This window comes from Limulus polyphemus, unplaced genomic scaffold (assembly GCF_000517525.1).
Source record: "Limulus polyphemus unplaced genomic scaffold, Limulus_polyphemus-2.1.2 Scaffold461, whole genome shotgun sequence".
Lineage (NCBI taxonomy): Eukaryota > Metazoa > Arthropoda > Merostomata > Xiphosura > Limulidae > Limulus > Limulus polyphemus.
Window position 1 is genome coordinate 284,859 of NW_013666071.1, and position 26,939 is coordinate 311,797.

Sequence of the window (26,939 nt, forward strand, 5' to 3'; positions counted from 1 at the left end):
CCACGATGTGACTGGAAAACAATCTCATACACTCTACATGTTTCGACGTATATCTTTATTTTCAACAAAGTGGTATTATAAACAATAATTATACTGATTATACTTCATAGCTTCGAGACGCATAAAGTGTCCTTGTACGACAGTCACTATTATCGACTTCAATTGGCTGATGTAATCGGATATCGCTCATATACGCTTTTTATCATTCATCGTGACCTCAGAAGTGTGACATGACAATATTTTTAGCTTAGTTTAATAGTTTAAAGTTGTAGTGGATTTTGCTACTTTTTTCGTTCTTGTACAGTTCGATCAAAGAAACAAGTAAAACAAATCAGTCGATTTCTTAGTTTTGACAGTTAGTTAGTTTATCACTAAGAAATTTCCCATTTGTCAAATCTTTTTACGACGAACATTTACAACACACTTGAGAAACCTTTATTTCTCTAGCTCAAACATAAAGACACACGAGGCATTTTTGTGAAAAAGACGTTTCACGACTTCGAAAACACCATCAAAGTATGGTACGTTTTCCTTAATATATCTCTAGCTTCGTTGCTAACAGTTTCAAATAATGTTTTAAACTTTTTTAGTTGTCTTATTTTTGCACTGCATAATGCTGCCAGGAATAAACTTCGACGAAATTTCATTTAAAAAAATCTTAACTGCTGTTTTTTCATTTTAAAAGTTAAGGTTGGTGTTTCTAGAACGAAGTGCTCCTGTGATTCAAGTTTTCTTTTGTGCATCTGGATATGCTTGCGTTTTTCATGATAACTGTGTTTAAATTAAGAAAGGAACTCCTTGTCAGTATATGGTCAGTTACTAGTGCATAAAAAAACGAGAAGTTGTAAATACTTGTGTTTAATATCACACATTTTTCAAACATTACAAACTGTTACTAATCACTGTCTATAGGAATGTGCTGTTAGGCCTAACTCCACTTTTTTTCCCACGTCATTCTCCATTTCTTGGAAACAATCCATCATAGAATACTAAAATCTCTTGCTATTAAGCTAAGAAAACCAGCTCTTGACCAGAAAATGAGGGAATTGGTACTACATCTTCAACTGTAAAAATATTTAAAGAATAAAGCCGAACACAAACTTCGATCAATGAATAATAACTTAATAAACAGACTAATATAGTCTTGGCTAAAATGTTTGCATATTTTGTAACAAATAAATCTTTCCCACAGGGAACACACAGGAGGTGATGCAGTACATTTTTGGGCAGTTATTCATCATGGTGGAAAAACTGCTCTTCATGCCCACTAGGGAAACGTCAATGGCGTCTTCTACGGGCATCACATAGAGATGATATTTCTGCCATATGCTAGTACAAGGTTTGGCAATAACTTTGTGTTCCAGGCTGATAATGCCACTGCCCACAGTACGCGTATTCTACAGGATTATCTCTACTAGGAGGACGTTACCACATTGCAATGGCTAACAAAGTCTCTAGATTGTAATCATTTTGAAAACTGTTGGGCAGAACTGAGGCGGAAAACGGCTAACAACGACCCTAAACCAGTTACTTTAGCTGAGTTGTAGTGCCTTCTAGTGACAAATTGGGGTGAAATCACGGTGGATTACATCAAGGTGTTTGATAAAGTTGTTTGCTGTTTTAATATATCGTTCATGATGTCCATAGAACCTGCTTCAGTATACAAATTACAAACATAGATGTTTAATATGCATTTCTCAGTTTGACAGCGCTAAGTGTATTTGTATTTAATCTTAAAAATAATGATAAGTCTTCCCTAATATTTTCTCTAGAAAACAATGAACACGAATCCTACCACCAGCTTTAACAAGCCAGAAACAGTACTCATCTGAAAATATAATATGTCCTCAGTGTCCTAACGGTAAGTTGGCATGCTGTTTTACTCAATTAACATGGCGATGGAGGTGAATTCTGGTTAATATCGGTTTACGGATAGCCCTTCTTGCAAAATAATCTTGTTTGGTCAGTATCCTATTCACAATTCTTCTGAATATTCTGGAATGAATGTGTCCATGTCATTCCTGTCGTAAACTGTTGCAAGACTTCTTTCGATCATGACATGTTAACCTGATCAAAACACGGTCATCTCTGGCAGTAGTGTTTCGGTGTCTACCAGTAGACTTTCCTGGAACAATGTTTCCTGTAGTTTGATGACGTTTCAGGATTCTGAATACAATACACTGGAGATACCATATTGTCCTGGTAATGTCCGTTTGCTTCATACCATTTCTGGACAGTCGAACATAATTTGACGACCTATAACTTCTGCCACATTACGAGGGTTGAATTTACACTAAGTACAAAGAAATAGTCTGAACAAAGCATTGATTTTATTTGTGTGTGTTTTGACGACCAAATGCTCAAAACAACTTATACAGACCAGAATAACAACTCGTACATGTTTGTCTGATCATACGCTACCTTCTCTGTTACTTCTCAGCCATTTACCCAATAACTAATCCAATCATGTAGACAATAACATCAATATAGAACACAGTATACAAACATTTTTACCAAAACTGTATTGTAAATATAAATTTTTAAGCATAACATGGAAGCTTTATATTTACGAACTGTAAAGTCTAAACTTCTTTAGGATGAAGAAGTTAAACGAGTTTCGATACCGGTAGTGAGCACAGCACAGACAGCTCATTCTTTAGGATTGTGCTTAACAACATTTAAACAGGCCATAAATCCGTAAGTCAGATTCTTGGTTTTTATATCTTGTAGCTACAAAGAAAACGAGGAATGATAGTTACTGGCCATATAATTGGATGGATCTATTCTATGAGTCTGGTCTCTTACGCGCGTTATACACACATTTCTCATGTGGTTATGAATTTTCAGATTTTTGAAGTATTTCAAATTAGAATTTTATTGTTCAAATTTATATGTACATTACACGTAACATTTGAAAGCGTTGATCCAATAAAAATTATTTAAAGTAATGCAACACATTCCCTGTGTATATAAGAATCTAATAGTTATCCTATAAAGCCTTACATTTTATAACAGAAATGTTTTTATTACTCTCTTTACTATTGAAATTCCTGGTTTAAACATTTAGTTGATGTATTTCAATATCCTTTTTTTAATATTTTATAATTGCATAGTTTGTTTTTAGCGAACAGTAAAATTTACTTTACCTAGAATTGTAGCTATGTTCTCAGTAATGTATCTGTAAGATACAGGTCGTTTGTTCTATAACCTGGTAAAATAATTACTTCTTCATGAGTGTCTTATTCTGAAACCTGCTTGGAAGTCTCATTTTATTCCTACGGTGGTGAATCTCGATAAAAAGAGTCCTTCTTTCCACCGATTAAAGATGCTGTTGATAAGCTTGTAAGTATATCGTATGACCGATCCATTGTGACCCGCAGCACGCAGAACACGCTTGAATGGTTCCAGTAACAATTCTACCTTGAAACGAAAGATACGTATTCTAACATCTACTTTCAAAGTGCATACTTATTAAAATAACTTGTAGATAATTATTTTATTAACAGTTCTGTTTAGATAGAGTCTATGTGACTCAGTGAATGGTAACATATGTTGAACTGCTTTTATTGACGTGTTATCATTCACTTGTATGGTATTGAAATTGTAGTGTCTCGGTTACAACTGATATTGTTATTTAGGCTTCGAAAATTAACAAACAAACAATGAATTATTTAAGTTCATATTTTTAGCTGAAATACTACCCAGCCACTGTTTATATGATGAAATTCGTGGACCAAAGGTGTCTTTAAAATTTTATGGAACGAAACTCTTAAGGTTGAAATACATTTCTGTCGACGAATGTTTATGTAAGCGCCTGTTTTGAAACTGTTGTCATTGTCATGCATTGTAATATCCTTAAAAAAGAAACACGGGTTATTGTTGTAACTCAACTGTAAATCTGGAACTTGATATTTTATTCTTGAAACAAGGGCATCATGCTTTAACAGCATATGTCGAAATGTAACTTCTGAAAAATTTTTGTTCGCCATCAGAAGAACTAAATTTGAAAATAATCTTTGAAATAACAAAAGTCTGCTCATCAAGTGTTGTTGAACCCTGGACTAACCCAACTGGCGATATCGCCCACACGTCTACCAATGATATCGACCTGTGACTTACTGTAACTGCTTTAATTTTTTGATGCTAAAATGATATATATAGTTCTATTATATATATATAAGACACTTTAATAAAACATGAAATGTAAACAAACATGAAGTTTAAACGATAAAATATTAGAACATATATTACTTCCATAAGATTTATTAAGAAAAATGCATCATATTTTAACAACTAAAAATCATAGAGTAATGAATAAAGTATACAGCTGATGCTTACAATATAATAAGTTTTCACGTATCCTGTTTCTTGGTTGACTACCATTATAGTAATTATAGAATGTGGAAGAAAGGAATATATTTTAACAAATGTAACGTTAAAATATGTCGATCAGATAAAATATCTTGGATATTGATGGAAAAAATAATTCAAACCATTTTTATCCTCTAAAAGACTATGAGATATAGTTATATTTGCGTTTGAATATATTTAATGTTATTTTAACAGTACATGGTCCTATCGAAAATAAAATGACGTTTAAAAGAACAAAAAATCGTTTTTTTTTATTTTTTTTCTCTGTCTGAGTGGCCTTTTAATCACGATAAAAGAATGCTACATTTGTTTCTGGGCACTGTGCCTCCAGAAGGAATCGAACCCCGAATTATGGACTTTATGGCTAATAGCTCAGAAATAGTTTTTTAGATTCGGATAATGTTTTTTCGTTGTTTTCTTTACGTACTATTGTCGTTCCATGCAAGAATATAAATAGAACGTTACATGAAAAGGAACGGTGGCAGGTGTTCTTGAACAACTCTTGATATAACAGTCGATACCGAATGATTTATGACCTTTTCTAAACTAGGAACGAAATGCATAATTCAATAAGTCGTACGAGCGAAACGACGATCACTCATTGCATTTAGAATGTTTTCATTTCAGATGATCATTCAGATAAAAAGCATAACTGGATTAGGCATACATGATAGCACATGAAACTTTCGAATTAAGTTTTAAAGTGTGGAAAAAAGCTAAGTTTGATAGAATGTTTAAGTAGAAAAATTATACTAAGAAACTTAGTTCTCACAACTTTTGTCGGAAAACAACAACAACTACACCATTAACTCTATGGGAACAGGGCCTACAATTTAAGATAGTAACCTAGTAACGTCTTGAATTAGTAAAATAACTGTGTGTGTGGTGGGGGGGGGGGGTGCGATATTGGTGGTATTTTTGATTACTCATATGTCATTAATAATCCCGTAATTGAAAATGTCATGGAACACAAGAAATTTGGTTCGTAAAATTACAGTTAACTTATACCATTAATACGTGGAAGTCTGGGAAATTACGCCTTTAATGAATCACGGTTCGTGTTTTAATAACTGGCTGAGGGTACCCGATAGGGAAGCAAAAAGTTTATAAAGGACAATGTTAGGTAATGTTCCCCTTCCTTCTTTCATTTGTTATTAAATCCCTAATGACCTCATTAGATACTAATTGCATACCCCTGCTTTTTTTGTAAGATAATAATTAGCTCATTTAACTAATTAAGTACGTGTGTCCTTAAATTAAAGCGAAAAGTGCACAAAAAAGTGGAAATATGACCTATATGAGAATGTTTTCACCTCCCTTCTCGGTCAAAAATCCTAAAACAAAATACCATGTACACAATTGGACAGTTTCCAGTTACCGTAACATAAATTACGGTAATTGAGTCAGACATATCTGGTTCACACATACACACACATACATAATACTTGTGTTTATTAGAGCATTCAAAATACTGACGAAGGTTTTTGAATGATACCTTCATTGTGGACTATAAATTTGATCAAAATAGGATAGTATTGTCTATTTAAAAACTAAAATTGTCCTTATCATTTTCTCCGCCAATGTTTTTTAATACACTTAATTATAAAGATCCTATTTAAACAGAAATTTATTTTTCGTTCTTTTTCATTTTGAAAGAACAAAACTGTACTTTTAAAAGAAAAAATCCACGGAACTTCAAAGATTTACATTTTGCGGTTACGCCTGTTTTAAATTTATAACCCTTTTTTTTCAAAGAGCGCAATTAATGAAACGCGATTTACTCTTCCTAAAAAGCCTGTTATATACGTGTAAGAATGAAAATTATAAGATTTTTATCTAGTAATATATATAGACCGCGAGTAAATCATATGTCCTGATTACAAAGTGCGTGAGTAGTTGTAGATGTCGCGTGCATTGAGTGCTCATAACGTTCACAAACTTGTTTCCAACTTTTCTCTCGAGAATCTTATATTGTTCAGTTCAGACGAGTTAGTACTTGTGATGCGAAAAAAATTACACCATTAAAAGGAGAATTTCGACAATAAGAAGTAATTAAGACACCGCCTAGTGGGCGGAAAGTAGACTGTCTCATCCTATTTGAAGAACGTAAAGAAAATAAAGTTCATGCTGATCGTTAATGCCCTGTTTCCAATGGATACTTCAAGATCAAACAAGAAAAAACATGACAAAGAAAATTTGTAATATGATTCCTCCTTCATGGATTTTAAGAAACAATATTTCGTCTCATCTCAATCATTCAAATCGTACTGTATGCGTTGAATGTTTCTTAATTAATGTCTTATCAATTCTCAGAAACCGACATCACAACGTCGACTTTTTTTAGCTTGTTTCTCAAGTGTCGTAAATAAATGAACGGTAAAATGGAATGAAGGTCAAGGTCTCAGATATGATCAACGGTGAGGATAATGTCTTAGTTAACATATCAGTTCTGTTGATATGGACCTCCAGTGTGTCAGTGGGAAGTTTACGGACTTACAATGGTAAAATCCGTAGTTCCATTTCCCTTGATTGGTATATCGCATATAAACCATTGTATATCGTTGCGCTAAAAACCAACAAACACTATTGATGTGTTAGTATTGAATTTTTAAAAAATAATTTTAATATCAAACTAATTGTTGTTAAGGTACTTTTTATAATGATAACGAAATAAGATTCGTAAGAACAGAATCATAGCTGAGAAATAAACACTAGTAAGTAGTTTACAGATCTCAATAAAAGGTCTTATGTAACTTATGTATGCTACATAGATATGAAATTATGTAGCACAGAGTAAAGGCAGAATTCGCATCTATTTCTAAAAGCAGAATTAACGTTTATTTCTAAAGGCAGAATTTACGTCTATTTCTAAAGGAAGAATTAACGTTTATTTCTAAAAGCAGAATTCCCGTCTATTTCTAAAGGAAGAATTAACATTTATTTCTTAAGGCAGAATTAACGTTTATTTCTTAAGGCAGAATTAACGTCTATTTGTAAAACAGAACTAATGTCTATTTGTGTTGGTTTATGTATTTGCCATAGTAAGTACAGCTTGTTTTTCCCATTTGTTGTGAAAGTTACAGTCCCTTACAGATCAAACACGAGCACCCTCAGGGAATTCTCTTCATCTTTCAAAATTAGTTCCATATCTAATTTAACTCACTCATAATCAATTTGAAGGTTTCAAATAACAAAGAAATTTAGTTTAGTGTAGCAGCTTTATGAGTTTCTATCTAGTCTCATCGTCAGAATATAAACTTATACTTTCCATCAAACCTTGTACTAGAAGTTGTTAATTAGTATTCAAGACTAGTGTTTAAATAACTAGAATACAAAAATTATTGGAAGCAAAGAAAACTGAATAGAAATAAGTTCACTGATGCAAGACACTGTGTTGAATTTCATTTAAAGTGTATACACATAATAAAAATGTGACTTTACAACACAACTATGTATTTAAATAAACACAATTTTGAAATGAAAACCGCACCACGTCTGTGTTTTTAGAAAATACACAAAACGTATATGTTTGTATTGCTACAAAAAGCAATTGTGTTACGGTTCATACAAGTTCGTGTTTGGGAAACACATTTTGTATTTTGTGAAATAACACAAAGTTTTTATTAACTTAAATTTTTTTGCATTTTCAAGGGAACCCTGCCCTAAGTGTGCATATTACGTTAACTGTTTCCAAGGCAGCGAAACGTAAAATATACACAAAATAGGAGAGAAAAAACAAACAAAGTGATCATCTTTTCGGTTATCATACTGAAATATCTCTAACAAATATACCTTGAGATATAACAGATTTTTATTTTTGAAAATTAACAACAGATGTCGCCACTCATAATGAATTCTGTTACATATCAATAGCAATTTACAGTTTGCGAAACTTAAGTAATGGCTATTTGGCTATAATATCCCAGATATGCATACTATAGAATATTTAACCTACCAATTATTGCTTTTTTCTGTTACCTTAACTTGAGAGGCATCTTGTTCTTAGCTGTCTTAATTTATTAGTAACCATTTTATTTAATTATCAAAACTGAAGACTTGTATTCTTCGTAGTCTTTAACTTACCAAATGTTGCCTTATAATGGCTGAAGACGACTTGAATGGGTAATGAAGAAAAACTTTAATATAAGTTTAACATAACAGCAAATGTACAACGTTTCGACAAGGTTTTGTCATCATCAGGTCCATTCAAGCCCTCTCCAGCCATTATTAGTCTCAAAGTGGGTTCCTCGTCATCGAATTTGAAATGCTGCCTTGCTTTGTTACCTAACCTTGATAAGTGTACATGTTAGCATAAATCTTAACCTCCCAAGTATCGTTTTATTAGGCTGCTTAATTCTGACAAGTATACCTGTCTCACCAGTCTTAACCTCTTAGCTGCTGCTCTACTTTGATATCTTAACCAAAATAAAAATTAATCATCTACACCAAAATCTTATCTTCCCAGTTACTATCGTTTTCTGTAATCTTAATATACAAAGTAAAACTATTCATTAACTTCTTACTAATTTACTTTGCACTTTTATCTGCAATCGTTATGTAGGCAAAACACTACTTACAATCAAATACTTATGGCTAACGCTCTAGTCTGTAATCTTAAATAGCATATATGCTTATTGATCAGTTAGCGCTGTATTCTGTAATCCTAAGGCTGAAGGTAGACCAGTCACAATCTTACCCAACTAATTATTCTTCTAATATTAATACGTTAGATATTCTAGTACACTACAGCAGTCCCTTATATTGTCGTGTTAGTTATATATCAGTAGTCACAATCTGACCCAACCAATTACCGCTGTAATCTTAACCTAAAAAATATATTAGTACACTACAGCAGTCCCTAATATTGTCGTGTTAGTTATATATCAGTAGTCACAATCTGACCCACCAATTACCGCTGTAATCTTAACCTAAAAAATATATTAGTACACTATAGCAGTCCCTAATATTGTCGTGTTAGTTATATATCAGTAGTCACAATCTGACCCACCAATTACCGCTGTAATCTTAATCTGAAAGATATATTAGTACACTACAGTAGTCCCTAATATTGTCGTGTTAGTTATATATCAGTACTCACAATTGTACCCAGACAATGAATCTCATAATATGTAATTAATATTTATTAGATATACCAGAATGTACTCACCGTCTTATCCAGCCAGTTTCCTTTATAATATGGGCTTAGCGTGGTCTACTAGTTATCGTGTTGGGCAGTGAATCGAAGGATCCAAAGTTCGAGACGTGATGGTACTGCTCTCAGCTTTAGATGCGTTTTAAAAGTAACAATCAATTTCATTATTCGTTTCAAAGATCCGAACAAAATATTTTGACGGTGGGTGCTGCTGGCTAACTGTTCTACCTCTGATTATCAGCTCAAAATTAGAGTCGCCTATACTTGAATCTGTAACCTTAAGCGGATAACCCATAACCTTTATCTAGCAAAGTTTCGTTATTGTATTGATACATAATGATCGAGATCTGTCGTTTATACCAGATTATTATGATAGCCTGGAATTTCAATCTACCAGTAAGCTCTGCTCTTTGAAACCATAACGTATAAAGACGAGTTTGTACTGTATAACATACTCTCTAATCTAAACGTTGCTGTTTGCCACTTTACTAATTAACTTGAACGAGCCGGCCGTATAATAACTCTGCAGTTTTAGTCTGTTTCGTAATGTAGTGTGCTTCATGGTATGCAAATAAATATGATATTATACGTTATCCTTTTAATTTTAACCTTCAAAATATTGCAAGGACTTCTTCATAACATCACATATCGTTTAATTTTAGTGTATTATCAACTTGAATAATGAAACAGTGTTAACAGACGAGATAGCATGCCTCAGTGGGCCTTATTTCTAAAAGGTGTTAAGTTAAAAACAGACTAACAATGAATAGTATAGCAATAGGAAGAAAGTCATGAAAATTCCAAAGACTATATTGCATACCCAATGTGCTACATGTGTTAACTACCTGATCTTAAGTTAATGTTTTTAGCCAGCTCATTTACTAAACACGTGTGCAAGCTATTAATCAGCTTTGTACGGAGAAACAAAAGTCTCTGAATATTTACTAATAAATTTGGAATATCAACAAACTTAAAGAGTAGATTGTATTTACTTGGTGTTTTTCAGGTAACCTGAACAGCAATCTATGCACGAAACGGGAGAAACGGTCAAGTTAGAAACCATCAGTTAACCTGAACAGCAATCTATGCACGAAACGGGAGAAACGGTCAAGTTAGAGACCATCAGTTAACCTGAACAGCAATCTATACACTATACGGGGGAAACGGTCAAGTTAGAAACCATCAGTTAACCTGAACAGCAATCTATACACTATACGGGGGAAACGGTCAAGTTAGAAACCATCAGTTAACATGAACAGCAATCTATACACTATACGGGGGAAACGGTCAAGTTAGAGACCATCAGTTAACCTGAACAGCAATCTATACACTATAACGGGGAATCAGTCAAGTTAGAAACCATCAGTTAACCTGAACAGCAATCTATACACTATACCGGAGAAACGGTCAAGTTAGAGACCATCAGTTAACCTGAACAGCAATCTATACACTATACCGGGGAAACAGTCAAGTTATAGACCATCAGTTAACCTGAACAGCAATCTATACACTATACCGGAGAAACGGTCAAGTTAGAGACCATCAGTTAACATGAACAGCAATCTATACACTATACGGGGGAAACAGTCAAGTTAGAGACCACAAAGCTCAGCCATAGCCGTCCCTAGTTTATAACTATTGATAAGAGGGAGAAAAACCAGTTAGCAGCATCCGTCTGCTACTCGGTACTCTAAAGCGAATAGTTGGATAGATAGTCACTTTTATAACGCGCACACAATGGAACGTGCGAGCGCGTTCAGTGGGCTTTAATCTTATCTTCGTTTTCGTATAATTTTGAATACAACACAGCATTGCATTTTCACTGTTTTGAAATTAAGCATTTTAATAAACATGCTTTCATTAATGGAAAAATAGTTCTAACAAATTCTGAGATATTTATCAGGTAATGTATACCTTGGATTAATAGTAATAATGTAGTCCTAAAGCGAAGCTTTCATGTTCTGTGCTCTATAAAATACGGAACCGTATAAACATTTATTATTTCACCTATCAGTGCGTTCGATAAATCTAGTAACGTAGCACGAAAATATCCAAAAAATATATTCAGATTGACCTCTTATGCTTTTCGTTCAGTTTCTTCTAAGCTTTTTCTAAAACTTAACAATTTTCAAGGTCTAGTTATGATTACACTATAGATAAATATAATTTCAGCAACTGTTTTTTAATTACTCTATAAAAATGTTTTAAAGCATATTTCCTCCTTAACTAATAACCATAACCAGTTAGCCAGTAATGCCAGTTAGCCAGGAATTCGTCACTTTGCCACATTTCGAGGGTAATGTATTACATTATGGCACTCTAGGAAACTTGTGAAATTTATTGACGAAAAACATTATTATCAGACCAACTGGAGGTATATCGTTGTTGTCTACGTATTTATGAACGCCAGAAAGTCGGTATGTTTGTTCGATCAGTTCTAAAGTTACCATTCTTTCCATCTGTCTCTCATGGATCGATGAGCCAACAAATCTTTCAGCGACAACTTTATCCAATTATCGAAAAGATAAATGCGTTCAAGTCCAAGTGAAACCAGATATATTTTAAGTGTACTTTATCAATTCGTTACTATACACTAACCACAAAAAAAAGCGTTCACATGCGCACACGAAGACCTTTGAATCAGCAAATTATTCATTAGGCATTGTGTGTAATTTAATTTTCTAAAGTTGCAAAGTGGTTATAGACAAACAAAGAAAAATTTCAAAGAAGCAAATTTTCCTAAATAATATACAAAGTAGCACGTTAGAGTATACAAATTTTGGAGTATTACCACGTCGTTACAGTCCATGTCGCCAAGTCCTTTTATGATCTGTTTGGCGATTGTGTATCTTGGCAATAGTCCTGCTGAATAGTTTCTATTGAAAAAGTCTCTGTTTTAAGATTATTGCGTCCAAATCACACTACTTATTCTTTCCTCACAGTTTCCATAATCCATCTGGTGTACGAGTACGACGGTGTTTCAGCATCAGTTTCGTTATTCTGAGTATCCGGCGACTCGATTAGTATGTCTTGGTATGGAATAGCATGCATACCAGTTTATTTCTTCAGATGCTTGAAATATGCGATAGTTTACCCGAAGGTATAACTAGAAGCCTTATCTTGATGAATCGGTACCCTGTTGATCTAGTTTCTTTACAAAGCTAGCATTTCTGTGTGGCAGAAAGGGTACAGAACATTGGTTTAATGAAAAGAAGAGCCCATCTCGACCTTTGTATCAGTTATACACATCCCCAATTTGGCTCTGGTGCAGAATCCAGTGATAATCATGAATCTCTTTGAAAACATTTTGTGACACGTCGTGCACCATTCTTGGAACTAATTTTCACCCATTGACCGGTTGAAAATCGTATGAGACCTATTTAAGCTATAAGGGAACACAAACACTTCGTCGAGTGTCACCACGTATTGACATTTTATCTTGGTTAAGTACCGTTCATACATTTTTCTACAGTTAGTAGTGTTTCTCTCCTTTAGTAGACGTGAGATGTTTATCCATACACCTTTCTTAAATATGTTTCGTACTATTACCTCGGACACTAGAACGGTTTTTGTTGCTGATCTTTGTATTTATTGTTTCTCACGTGTTAATAACATAATTTACAGAAGATATGTTAGATTGTATTCAAATGCTTTTGAATATACAGACCAGCAAGTCACGTAACAATCGCAGCCGGTATAAGCTCGCAGTGGAATATTATTTGTCAGAACTATATTTTAACGTTGGTTGACATTACTTAGGCTGTGTGATGTCACAGAAAATTGATCGTTTCTGGAAAGGGTATGTAACAGCCGCTTCTAGTATCAAATATTCTTGTACTCACGTCATAAAGATGTGTTCAAATTCAGGATGTAGATTTTCAAGACAGGAATGTAACTTGTATCTAATAGTTTTGGAAAACAAATTAATATGGCTCAATTCATAGTAAGCAAAGTGCGACATATTTTAATATGTTCGTTTCCTTGGTTGTTTGTTGTAAAGCACAGAGCTATCTGTGCTCTGCCCACAGTGGGTATTGAAACGCTATTTTTAGTGTTATATTACCGAGGAACTTATTAATAGGTGTTAGTGTTTTCAATCTGTACGATACCTTATGGGCACCTGGGCTAAACTTTTATGTTAAAGACACCATCGGTTTTTTTTAACTAATAAGTAGATAAAGGCAACTAATCCGTAGCACCAGCCGCCACAAGATTTTTGTCCATCTTTTAACCACATAGCAGGATTGATTGCCATTCTTTTAACGCATCCATAGTTAAAAGTGTTTGTGTGTGTTGAGCGGAAACGCATAGCGAACCTTAGGCTTCTAATCCACATGCCGTTAAGTTAACCACTAGGCCACGTATGGCTCAAATATTAACATATAAAGATAATGTTTAGAGTATTTAAAGTGCTAGTTTAGTTTTTGTTTTTCGTCTGTATGTAACAAAAAAAAACATATTGTAACACACGAAACTAGCTTATCTTCCTTAAATAATTATGTAACATAAAACTGTCTTTGTCTTGTTTCTAATTAAAGAAACTAATGTTTCAATACCCGAAAGAAATATAATAGTTCTGCGAAATATTTTGAACATTTTAAGGGCATTCTTTACTGTAAAAGGTGTTATAATGGACAGTCAATTTATTGAAATGTTCTGTTGTACGAGCTATATTGGTCAGTCTGTTTATTGAAATGTTCTGTTGTACGAGCTATATTGGTCAGTCTGTTTATTGAAATGTTCTGTTGTACAAGCTATATTGGTCAGTCAGTTTATTGAAATGTTCTGTTGTGCGAGCTATATTGGTCAGTCTGTTTATTGAAATGTTCTGTTGTACAAGCTATATCGGTCAGTCTGTTTATTGAAATTTTCTGTTGTATGAGTTATGTTGGACAGTCGGTTTATTGAAACTTTCTGTTGTACGAGTTATATTGGACAGCCAGTTTATTGAAACGTTCTATTGTGCGAGCCATATTGGACAGTAAGTTTATTCAAATGCTCTGTTGTACGAGTTATATTAGACAGTCGGTTTATTGAAACGTTCTGTTGTACGAGCTATCTTGGACAGCCAGTTTATTGAAACGTTCTTTTGTGCGAGTTATATTGGACAGTAAGTTTATTTAAATGCTCTGTTGTACGAGTTATATTGGACAGTCAGTTTATTGAAATGCTCTGTTGTGCGAGTTATATTGGACAGCAAGTTTATTGAAATGCTCTGTTGTACGAGTTATATTGGACAGTCAGTAAGTTAGTAATATCAAGTGTGGAGAAATTTAGTTATTGTTAGGCAGCTTGTGGAAGACAAGCACTTTTGAGAAAGTTATGCTAAACCAACAATACTTTATAGACAAATACCATTGGAAAAGCTAATATCAGGCATATCCTATTGTATGACTTTAACTTGCCATAGCATTTTAAACAGCTCTGTAATGTTTTCATGACATACACGGTTTGGTAAATGCATTTGAAAGGCACGATCGTTTGCATAATTTAATTTGCGCTGGTGCAGAAACCATTTATTATTCACACGTGTGACTGTATAATCATATATATTACAAAAAAGTAATTTGCTCTAATGTTTTGTAGAGTGAAAGTTTTGTGTATATGTATATGCAGTTATGTTGGCTTTTGAGCTGTATAAGTAGTGGCTATAGCATGTGCAGAAATAAAGTAATACAGTGAAACGGTGGTTTGTTTGTTTCACATTTTTCTCTCAAAGTTACACAACGTTGTTTGTGCATATCTATTGCTAATTTTAACGTGTAGATTAGAGGGAAGGAAATAGTTAACAGCACCCTCAGCCAATTCTTAGACTATTGTTGTTTAACCGAACTGTAATATGTGATCGTCACGCTTAGAGAGCTTCAACAGTCATAAACTACAGAGCACGTTTTCATGGCAACAGACTGCGAACCATGAGCTCTCTGATTCACAATATGAGCAATCTAAGCACTAGAACACGCTGAGCCCTGCCTGTTGGTTATAAATATTGAGAAGTTTTCGAAAACTATTAGCTTAAGAAAAAACAATTAACCCATCACATATTTCTTTCAGGAGATTGTACACACAGGATGGAAGATATCATCATTTTATTCATGTCATATATATTTAATATGATAAATATATCATTTCCATATTCAATTCCTATTAAACATAACAGCAAAGTTTAAACATTATTAGTAGTTTTAATGGGCGACATTGTTCATTGGTAATATCTTAGTAAATACAGTTTCGGTATTGAGCAATTTAAAACTTAGAATCGTAAAACTTACTCAGTCATAAACTATTTTACATGAAAATATTACCAATGAGAAACTATATTAGTTTAATATAAGTCTAACCTGCATAGGATGAGCGCTTTACGTCATTTTGTTAAAGGTGTACTGTATATATCAAGGTTCATGTTCAATGTAATACAATCAAAATATTTAATCTCATTCTGTTTCTCTTTTCCGCACGATTTAATCATCAAATTATGTGTCCAAGTAAGTTTATTTGAATTATTATTTTGGAAGTATTATGTTTTAGCGTTAACAAATAATATGTTTGCTAGAGCATTATTGCCCCATCGTTTATCATTAAAGCTTGTTCTTTGTAATTCAAAATACTGAAGTTTTTTGTCACACGAAAGCAAACTCTAATTTCTCTAATTGAGTCAATACTACTACATGGTTGAACATGTACGGTTTCGTTATCTGGGTCATGCTATATTCAAAGGAGGAATATGATATCGTACAAAACCTGTCGTGTTAGTTATATATATATATATAACAAAAATGAATTAATTGCTTTGTCATAGACAAAAGTTTATAAAATACATATATTCAGAATAGTAATGTGTAAGAGTTTAACAAAATAATATTTTTTTAGGATGATACAAAAAAATCCAAAATTGCTGAAGATATAATCAAGCTAATTAACAGATAATTTAGCTTAATTTGAACTGTATTTTAAAACTACTGGCGAATTAAAAGCACCACATGTTTTACCATTTCTGGACATGTAACCATTCACATTTACCACTTTACTATTAAGTCTATTTTCATTTCGAACTGTAAAAGTAACTTAAATTGTTAAGTTATTTTTGAAGTAACGTTTTATTTAAACTATATACGTTTTACCTTATTTTATACTTATTATATTAATTATTAATTATATTAATTTGTTTTAACCACGTGGAACTTGGATCATTTTATCTTGCCTTTAAGGTACACTTTTACCTAAATTTAATACGTAATTGATTGGTTGATTTGTAGTTGATTTTGTTTTATTGAGTGTTAAACATCTATATACAAGTTTATTTGGGGCTTGTAGAACAAGAAAAACACGAATGTGTTACCTCTGTATTACTCGTTATAATAAAAAAATGACATTTAATGCATGGCGTCATCTACTTCTTTTATTTTATTTTGCCCGAATTCTACAACGACTCGTGTTGTAATGATATTTCAAATAAGCAGAAGTTAAAACACGACGACAGCAGCGTGGTTGTTTTGAAAGTAATACATCTAACAGAAGGAATTACTCCACGTAAGATACTAGGCTTTGTTTCTCGCTGGAACAAATCACTTGTCTTATGAGCTGTAGTTGCCTCTACATAGTTACACAGATAAAACTTTATAATACCATGCTACTAATATACGAAAGTATAATTAGCCAAATGTATTTAATTTAGAGCTTAACCAGCAAATTATATGCTGAATTGATTTAGTTAAGTTGCGGCCTTTGCTTATGAATGAATAAAATTTCATTTATGCTTAAGATATTTATAGAAATTTTACATGCATAATGAATTAATACGTTGATTACGTTTTCCTTGAACCTGCTACATAGCTTGCAAAGTTGAAATACAAGTTAGTGATCGAGAGTATTGAAACACGACTTAGGTGAGAATGATGAACGAGTCCGTTTAAATTATGTTAAGATCTTATCTAAGAGGAATGACAAACGAAACGTCGTATAAAAGAAAAGCTTACTGATTCATGATAACAGACTGTAACTTAAAGCCAGTTGAGCAGAATAATGTGGTGCTTAAGATACAAAATGTTAATTTATGTTAATATGCTGGTTTACATGGTACCTTTGTAGACCTGCATTGTTTTTATATTATTGTCAAACTCTGCGTCATGTACAATGTTACTGTTGAATACGGAATTAGATATTGACAATAATATGATGTTTTACTTTGTAACTCTATAAACACCTACTGTAGTTATATTATTATCAGATACTACGTTATGTACAGTGTTACCATTGAATTAGATATCAACAATAACATGATGTTTTACTTTGCAACTCTGTAATCACCTGCTGTAATTATATTATTATCAAATACTACGTTATGTACAGTGTTACCATTGAATTAGATAGCAACAATAATATGATATTTTACTTTGTAACTCTATAAACACCAAATGTAGTTATATTATTATCAGATACTACGTTATGTACAGTGTTACCATTGAATTAGATATCAACAATAACATGATGTTTTACTTTGTAACTCTGTAAACACCAAATGTAGTTATATTATTATCAGATACTATGTTATGTACAGTGTTACCATTAAATTAGATATCAACAATAATATGATGTTTTACTTTGCAAACACATACTGTTGCTAAGTTATTATCAAGCAGAAATATGTAAAGTTTTGTGTGAAACATGAACAACAATTTAGTTTATGTTTGGTGACTTTGAATAAACATATAAGTCTCTAAGTAGTACTTCATGGAGTTACTAATATATGTGGCACATGTTTCCATCACATTGGGTAATGTTGTATACAAATAATGTTATGTTCTATATTGATCACTACAGAAACAACTTTTGCGGAAATGCTTTAGGAAGACCACGGAGTTTCGTCTGATATATTATCACACCAGATTAAACGTAATGAGGCTAAATAGACTTAATGCAATGGCCTCACGGCCTTTCTCACAAAATTAATACATCACTGCGTTGTGTAACAAAGGTTAATGACAGCTTGAAGTAAAATAATCAATATTCCACCTCTTTTCCGCAGCAAAATGTATAAAATGTGCATTTCTGCCATAGTGTAAAGATTATTTATTGAAACAAATAAAATAAGTCTGGAAGAGCTAAGTGTTTTTGCCTTAAATAATCATTTCCAACATCAAAGAATAGTTGAGTTTTTCTTACTACAAAGAAGTATCAAATAATTTCAGTGATTGCGGAAATATCACTCATTGTCCACACATAATCAAAATGTAGGTGAACTTGGCTTTCGTGAGGTTATGTGACTAAAGGTACTCCGCCACACAAACGACATTCTTTTAATCCATAATTACAAGCTTACCTTAAATTTCAGTCAGTGGTCAAGTCCATTTTTCTTCAAGTTACACAAGTTAGATCTCTTGTAAAACTATCTACGTTTATATCATAAGCAAAGCCAACTACAATAGCAAATTTGATTGTCCGCCTGCTTTGCGAAGCACCTCGTGCTAAAAGTTGTATTTCGAGTTAAAATGTGTACTTTTGAATTTCAAATCATATATATTTATGTAGGGGGGGAATTGATGTATACTCATAATCAGTAGACTAAATTTACACTTATATGGTTGTAGTATTAATGCTGATCAGCACTATATGTGGAAAATAAAGGATTTGCTCTAAAATGGACAATCAGGACTTGTTGTTTTAGCAAACGCTCAGGCATTTTTATCTTTAAATTCTAAATTCAATTTCCAACATTTAGATTTTATCTAGAACTAAACCCAGAAGAAATTCTATTTTTTAAATCATAGCTCAATGTCATAAGTATGTCGAGCTTACCAAATGTTTATCATCGTTTAATTAGTCCTACTTTAATATCCATATAGGTACGAAAACGAGGCTCAAACTAAAAAGTTAACGTTTAAAACCAAGGAAGTAACTAGGTGGTATCATTGAAAATGGTTTCATATTCATGACGTCATGATATTTTCGAGCACCAGCTACAAGACATTTTTGTGTTTTACAGTTTCCTTGATGAGAAAATGGCAGGCTCCGGGTAATGTTTACAGTATACCAGAGCAGACTGACGAGATAAACATTTCTACAGGGGCAATTTTGTCACATGTACAGTTAATACGACTTAAATATAAAAGTTAATAAAACTTAAAAACACTGATGTAGAGATATGTTTAGTTAATACGACTTCATGGAACTTGTAATACTGATGTGCAATGGATGCTGCGTTTGTATGTTTTTATCAACTAGATAATTAAACATGCCAATTTTCAAACATACTGTCAACATTTTGACCGTGTTGATGTAACATGAATTCATGAATCGTTAAAATGCCCTAACAAGTTACGTACTTAAAAAACGAAACTATAATTAGAGTACTTTAGTGTCAGCTCTACGTTGTCGAGTGGTGTTCAGGGAGAAAAAAAATACTTATCGGTTTTCGATTTTGGTGAGCAGTTAATAAAGAAAGAAAGACACTAATTTTGTATGCTGTCAAGATTGGCAATGCCGTTTTTTGTTGTTGTTTTTTTGTCACTAAGTACCTACCTGAAAGTACAAACTCCGTACAGAGTTCATATGTTTTATTGAACGGGTTCAATACAGCTCATTGGAGATAAAGTGAATTTTACCATGACTCATAGCATAACTATGCTGTTTTTCAGATGTTTATAAATAGCGTGATAGTTTTGACGACGGATCCGTGGCAAAGAAATATTTAGTGTTTAGCTCAAATATACGCACTTGATAAAAATAACTATATTTATATCACATTTAACTTTTTGTCAGATTTACAAGTATTTGTTTACTGTGTTCCTTGTACACTCCAGTAATAGCACGTAGTGAAACAAATCGAATGTATTCTTGGGTGTTCCACAAATGATATAATTATTACCAAAGGTAAGGCACTTGCACCCTGTGATCAGAGTGTGTGTGGCTACCGTGGCATCCGTTTATTTAGTTATTTAGCAGTTAAAACAAGTGATCTTTGTGCTACAGTGGCTCTGGTGTTGTAAAATATTAACTACATTAAAGTACTAGCATCTTGTGACGTTAGGTGTGTGTCTGCATGATACTTGAATGAGTTATAGTCAACAGTTAAAACAAAGTAACATGATACTGTTGTTGCTCCAGATCAACCATGTTAAGATACTAACATGATATCTGAGTGAGTTATATTCAACAGTTAAAACAAAGTAACATGGTACTGTTACTGCTCTAGATCAATCATGTTGAGATACTAACATGATATCCGAGTGAGTTATAGTCAACAGTTAAGACAAAGTAACATGGTACTGTTGTTGCTCTAGATCAATCATGTTAAGATACTAACATGATATCCGAGTTTGTTATAGTCAACAGTTAAAACAAAGTAACATGGTACTGTTGTTGCTCTAGATCAATCATGTTAAGATGCTAACTATGTTAATGGTTAAAACAAATGAACAAGATACTACACTTTATATATTATTGTAAAACAATAACTAAATAAGAGACCTGACTTTCCTTCAGTGCCAATTCAAACAAAAACTAAAAAGAAACGTAAAAGAAGAGGAAATATAAGTTAGGTATAGTAAAAAAAAGTTTAAATTGTAATAGCAAACAAAAAAGCAATGTGAGTACTGTATCGTGAAAAACACAAAAACAACAATAAATGAAGCATAAACGTATAAAAAACCAACAATAATTAGATCACAGTACATATTCACCCACAGGATTCATGCTAAAAACAAGAAATAGATTACAGGGCATCTTTACCCACAGGATTCACGTTAAAAACAAGTAGATTACAGTACATCTTCACCCACAGGATTCACGTTAAAAAACAAGTGGATTACAGTACATCTTCACCCACAGGATTCACGTTAAAAACAAATAGATTCAGTACATCTTCACCCACAGGATTCACGTTAAAAAACAAGAAATGTATTACAGTACATCTTTACCCACAGGATTCACGTTAAAAACAAGTACATTACAGTATATCTTCACCCACATGATTCACGTTAAAAAACAAGTGAATTACAGTATATCTTCACCCACAGGATCCACGTTAAAAACAACAAGTGGATTGCAGTACATCTTTACTCACAGGATTCACGTTAAAAAACAAGAAGTGGTATACAGTACATCTTCATCCACAGGATTGACGTTAAAAACAACAAGTGGATTACAGTACATCTTCACCCACAGGATTGACGTTAAAAACAAGAAGTGGATTACAGTACATCTTTACCCACAGGATTCAAGTTAAAAACAGAAGTGTATTACAGTACATCTTCACCCACAGGATTCACGTTAAAAAACAAGAAATGGATTACAGTACTTCTTCACCCACAGGATTCACGTTATGATAAACCAGTTGCTAAAGTCCTACTCACAAAACAAGTTATCTTATGCGACATTTCCCGATTAAGAAGAAGTGCATGAAACTTATATAAAACTTAAATTTTCTTACCCAGATAATATTCCGTATACTATGAAATGCAACATTTTCAGTCCGTAAGTAATCTGAAACTTCTAGAGAACCTATCCTACTGACTTACAAATAACCCATAAAGAAAATGCCTTTACTACACCTGAGCAGTGGCAAAAAAAATCTAAGGGTCGCGGATTCGAATCTCCCTCCCACCAAACTTGCTCACCGTTTCAGTCGTGGAGGCGTTATAAAGTGAGGGTCAATCCCATTATTCGTTAGTAAAAGAGTAGTACGAGAGTTGGCGGTGGGTGGTGATGAATAGCTACCTTCCCTTTAGTTTTTTACTGGTAAATTAAGAACGGATAGCGTAGATAGCCCTCGTTCAGCTTTGCACGAAATTCAAACCAAACCTTTTAACTTTTCTCATATTATCAAAAATTACGAATACCTTTTTTAATATAAGCATCATACACCTAAACAAAAGCTTACAACTCTCCAAATTAATACAATTTATACAAGTTCTGTAATTACACGGAAAGCTGAGAATTTACTGTATTATCATACAAGTTACAGCTGACCAGACAAGTATCTAGAAGTTAATTAATATTAATTTCTAATTAAAGCAAGTTACCTACATAAATCGGAACTGTATGTATGCAGACCTAAAAATGTAATGCTCCTAGCTAATTAAATTCAATCTTCAAACATATTAGTTACAATGATTGGAATGCATTGCTTCATAAATTGGGTATTCTCTTTGTCAACAACATTTTCGGCCGCAGACCGAATAAAATCTCACGAGTTTCAGCCAGTTCAGGAGGCGAAGGTTAGTCCTAAATTTTTATGTTAAGTTAACGATGCAAAATGATCATTATAACAAAAAACATAATATTAAATTTAAAGTCCTAAAAAATAAAAGTAGATAGATTAAATATTATAAAAAAATACTTTGTGTTCATAACTTGGTAAAAGTTATATTTAGGTAGACCAGCTATAGATGTAGGCTAGACCTAAATCAATAAACTAAGCTAACAATATGGATTAATCTTTATGATAAGCCCCACAGTGGCACAGCAGTATGTCTGCCTACTTACAACGCTAGAATTCGGGTTTCGATACCCGTGGTGGGCAGAGCACAGATAGCTCATTGTGTAGCTTTGTGCTTAATTTCAAACAAACAATCTTTATGATAAATAATAATTATTATAAATAGTTATAATAAATATAGTAGCCAATATTGTTAATGAAAGTAATATTAAAGAAAAGATAGGGTATAAATAACTTATTATTGTTACTGGAAAATAAATGACACTCACTGCCCATAAAATATGGTAAGACTGAGCAAGACACTTACTATCAGTACAGCGTCTTTACTTCCAGATTACTTGCGTAACTCATAGCAATATTGATTATTTCGTTTTAAAACAGCTGGAGGAAATTATATTATCCTCGATTCCTTTAATCTGCTAGTTATAAAAAAAATTACTGGCCACTTTTCGTGGGAAACTGCATGTGTCACTAACGTGAAATGATCCAGGACAACAAGCAACTAGAGTGAAAGGATATTAACAACTTATTTAAACAACCCCTTTACCCACCCATTCCTTTGTTAAAATTACACACTGTGTCTTAAACCGTGCATATGCTAAACATTTGAAACATAAGGCCGATTTTCTCTCAAAATAGTTCAGTAGTAAATTTTCTGTTGTTATCTAAGTTACATTTTTACTTAGGGCATCCACTGCAGTTAGCAGAGAGCATATGCCAACCTAATGTGTGCCACGCAATGCATGATCTATCAAAAAATATTAAATATTGAATTTTGAAATAATATGCCCCATTACTTTATATCGTTAAATAATCTTGCTCTTTGAATATTTCTATTTCTATTTGTGGGATAGATGTCTAACAAGTGACTGTAGTTTTAGAAATATCATGCCATTTAAAGAAATAGACAGTATCTAATTTCCTGCTTATCCTTAATCTGTAAACAACTCTCTGTAGCATGGCTAGTTTAAATTCTAAACACGTAAATTGAAAAACATAGTTAAAACAAGTACGTGTATAATACATATACGTATTTCAGGTGGGATTGGTGCATCGAACTGTAAATAAAGTCCAAATACATATAACATATATATATATATATCGTAATACACTTCTGTAAACTCCAAAATAAAAGTGTTAAGCAGAGTATATTGACGCCTTTTACTATAACATTTTACATAATTTAAACAGCATAATACTTTGACTCACCAGATCAGAATAAGCACATTTGGGAAATATAATTCTGTTCATGTAGGCGTTTCGATAAAGTAAATTTTATATGTTACGACAGATATATTTTCTCTACGCTAGCAAGAAGGAAAGACTATTTCACCGAGTGTTATAAAAAATTTTATAGATATTTTCCTTTGGGAAGAACGAATGAGGTTAGTCACATGCAGACATCCTTTCTAACGCGTCTATTTGAAACTGTTGATTCTAATTTATCGATGTGAATGGTGTATAAGTCACAGCATGTTCTGTTGAAAGCTGGAATGGTCAATACTTAAAGAAAGAAAATATGTAAAAACAAGAAGACATTTGCATTCTGATAGGAAAACTTTTAAAATGTTAAACTTATTTGTTGACTTTACACACTCAAATGTATAATCAATTACCCTCTTACTTAAATACAAAAAATATCTTCAACAATTACGAATATTAAATTGGTCGTAGTTAAATACTTTTCATGACGTTAATTATCTTTGGTGAGAATTTCTCGATTAATTGAAGAAAGTGAGAAAACTTTTAACTTACGTTCTCATTAGGAATGTGACAAAGGTGCTCTAGAGCTTTAATATATTCCATGTTTTGTTTCAAGGAGTGCTGTTACACTACTTTCTTTGAAAAACAAACAGTAAGAAAAAAATTACTTACAGAAGTCTAATCCTGCAGTGTGTAGGAGATTTTATGTATCTCTATGGGGTATTCATGTTATACACGTGTTTCCTACACTTTTGTTTAATATAAAGTACTGAGTATATTGTCTTAATGTAAAATGTCGGTCAAGGGAGTCACTAAGTTCCTTTTGCTCTAATTACCAAAAGAACTGGGTCAGTCAATTAATGTGTCATATGTACCTTCTCATTGGAAAGATTCCTATATAATGGAGCATGTTATATTTTCCACAGCAAGTCAGATGATACATCTAAGTTACAACCTCTCTTATTTTGCATTAAAAGTGACCATTGGAGTATTTGTGCCCTGAGAAGAATGGTATTATCATTTTGTCTATATCACGCTGTGTTAGGTAAAGGAACTCAGGTGTCTTTCTAAAGATCGTGTTAAACTCTACAAGCGATCGGAAGAAAGGTAATTCAATTTTACCACTTTACTGCCGCGAATAAAAGGTCAAATGAGCAACAAAACTTTTATTTGATTACAAGTTACAGCTTTTACAACAAGGAAGAATATGTTTTAGAACAAGTACGACGTTTAGATAACTGGTGCGATCATTCTTAAGTACACTGTTAAAGATGTAACTTCTAATAAAATAATACTTATAGTCAATACATAAAATCAAAACGAAACTATTAAAATATCGTTTAGTGCCGCGTGCAGCACAGGTACCTTTGCATCAGAAGAATGGCTCGTGTACTATGACTCAAAACAGTGAAAAGGAGCGGCTAACGCCCTACTTATAGCACTATTCTTTAAGCCAAGCATTGCTGGGTTCCTTTGCTAATATATGATATTACTTAGTAGAATATAACTTGGTAGAAAGGAACTTTCCTGATGTTAAATTCAGTTTCAGTGAGTTGCGAGAATTGAATACTATATATATTTTATGTCACTAACTTTATATCATAAGTTTGTTTTATGGTATCATAATACGTTTATCTCTAGAAATAAGAGGGTTAACACGGACAATTAGAATACAATACAAAACGATCTTGCTGGAAACATAAGGAAAAGTTTCATCACGTTTTAATGTATTTCATCTCTTGTGCCAGATATAGGTTGTGGATGAAATAGAATTCCTGTTCCCAGAAATACACCGCAAACATACAATACCGTGATACCGTTTCTTTGTAGAACAGATTGTTGGTTATAAGTGATTAAAACGCGTATGTAATCTCATACAGTAACACGTACACAGCGTTCTGAACACATAAAAATGTCCCTCATTCCAAGCAACATATAATGCCAGCTGAACATAAAGTGGGATTCAAGTGCATAAATATTGTTGGGGAACGACACGTACATAGCCCCCGATATAGACGAAATGTCTCACCCTCTAACGACAAAAAAATAATTTTACACTTCAAAATAGATCTCGAATATTTTCTTTAATAATCTATTCTGGCTACTTATCAGAATTTCGATGTAAAAGAACAGCTGGTAGCGTTCTCAGTTATAATCAGAAAGAAGAGCAAAAAGAACCATCACCTTCTGCTGCCATTTATTTTACATGTAAATGTGAGGTGGCTAAATATTTTGGTACCTTTCATTAACAAGGTATTTTATATAAAACTTACCAACATGATAAACAAGGATAATACGCTAAAATTATGTTTCGCTTAGGAAAGATGGATAAGAAAGAGTCAAATGTACAAAACCTGTAGAGTTAGACTGAAGGAAAAACGATACTAAAGAAACTAGTCTTGTGATCCAGTGTACTTACTATATTAGTCCTAGTAATGTGATCCAGTGTATTTACTATATTAGTCCTAGTAATGTGATCCAGTGTACTTACTATATTAGTCCTATTCATGTGATCCAATGTATTTACTATATTAGTCCTAGTCTTGTGATCCAGTGTATTTACTATATTAGTCCTAGTAATGTGATCTAGTGTATTTACTATATTAGTCCTAGTAATGTGATCCAGTGTACTTACTATATCAACCATGTGGTTCAGCGTGTTTAGATAACCACATTTTAGAGCCAACAACCAGCAACAAACAAAAAATAATTTCATCTTTGGATACTCGGCTAAAAGGTTATGTATAAAAGCTCTTGTATTACCATGTGTCGTTTCTT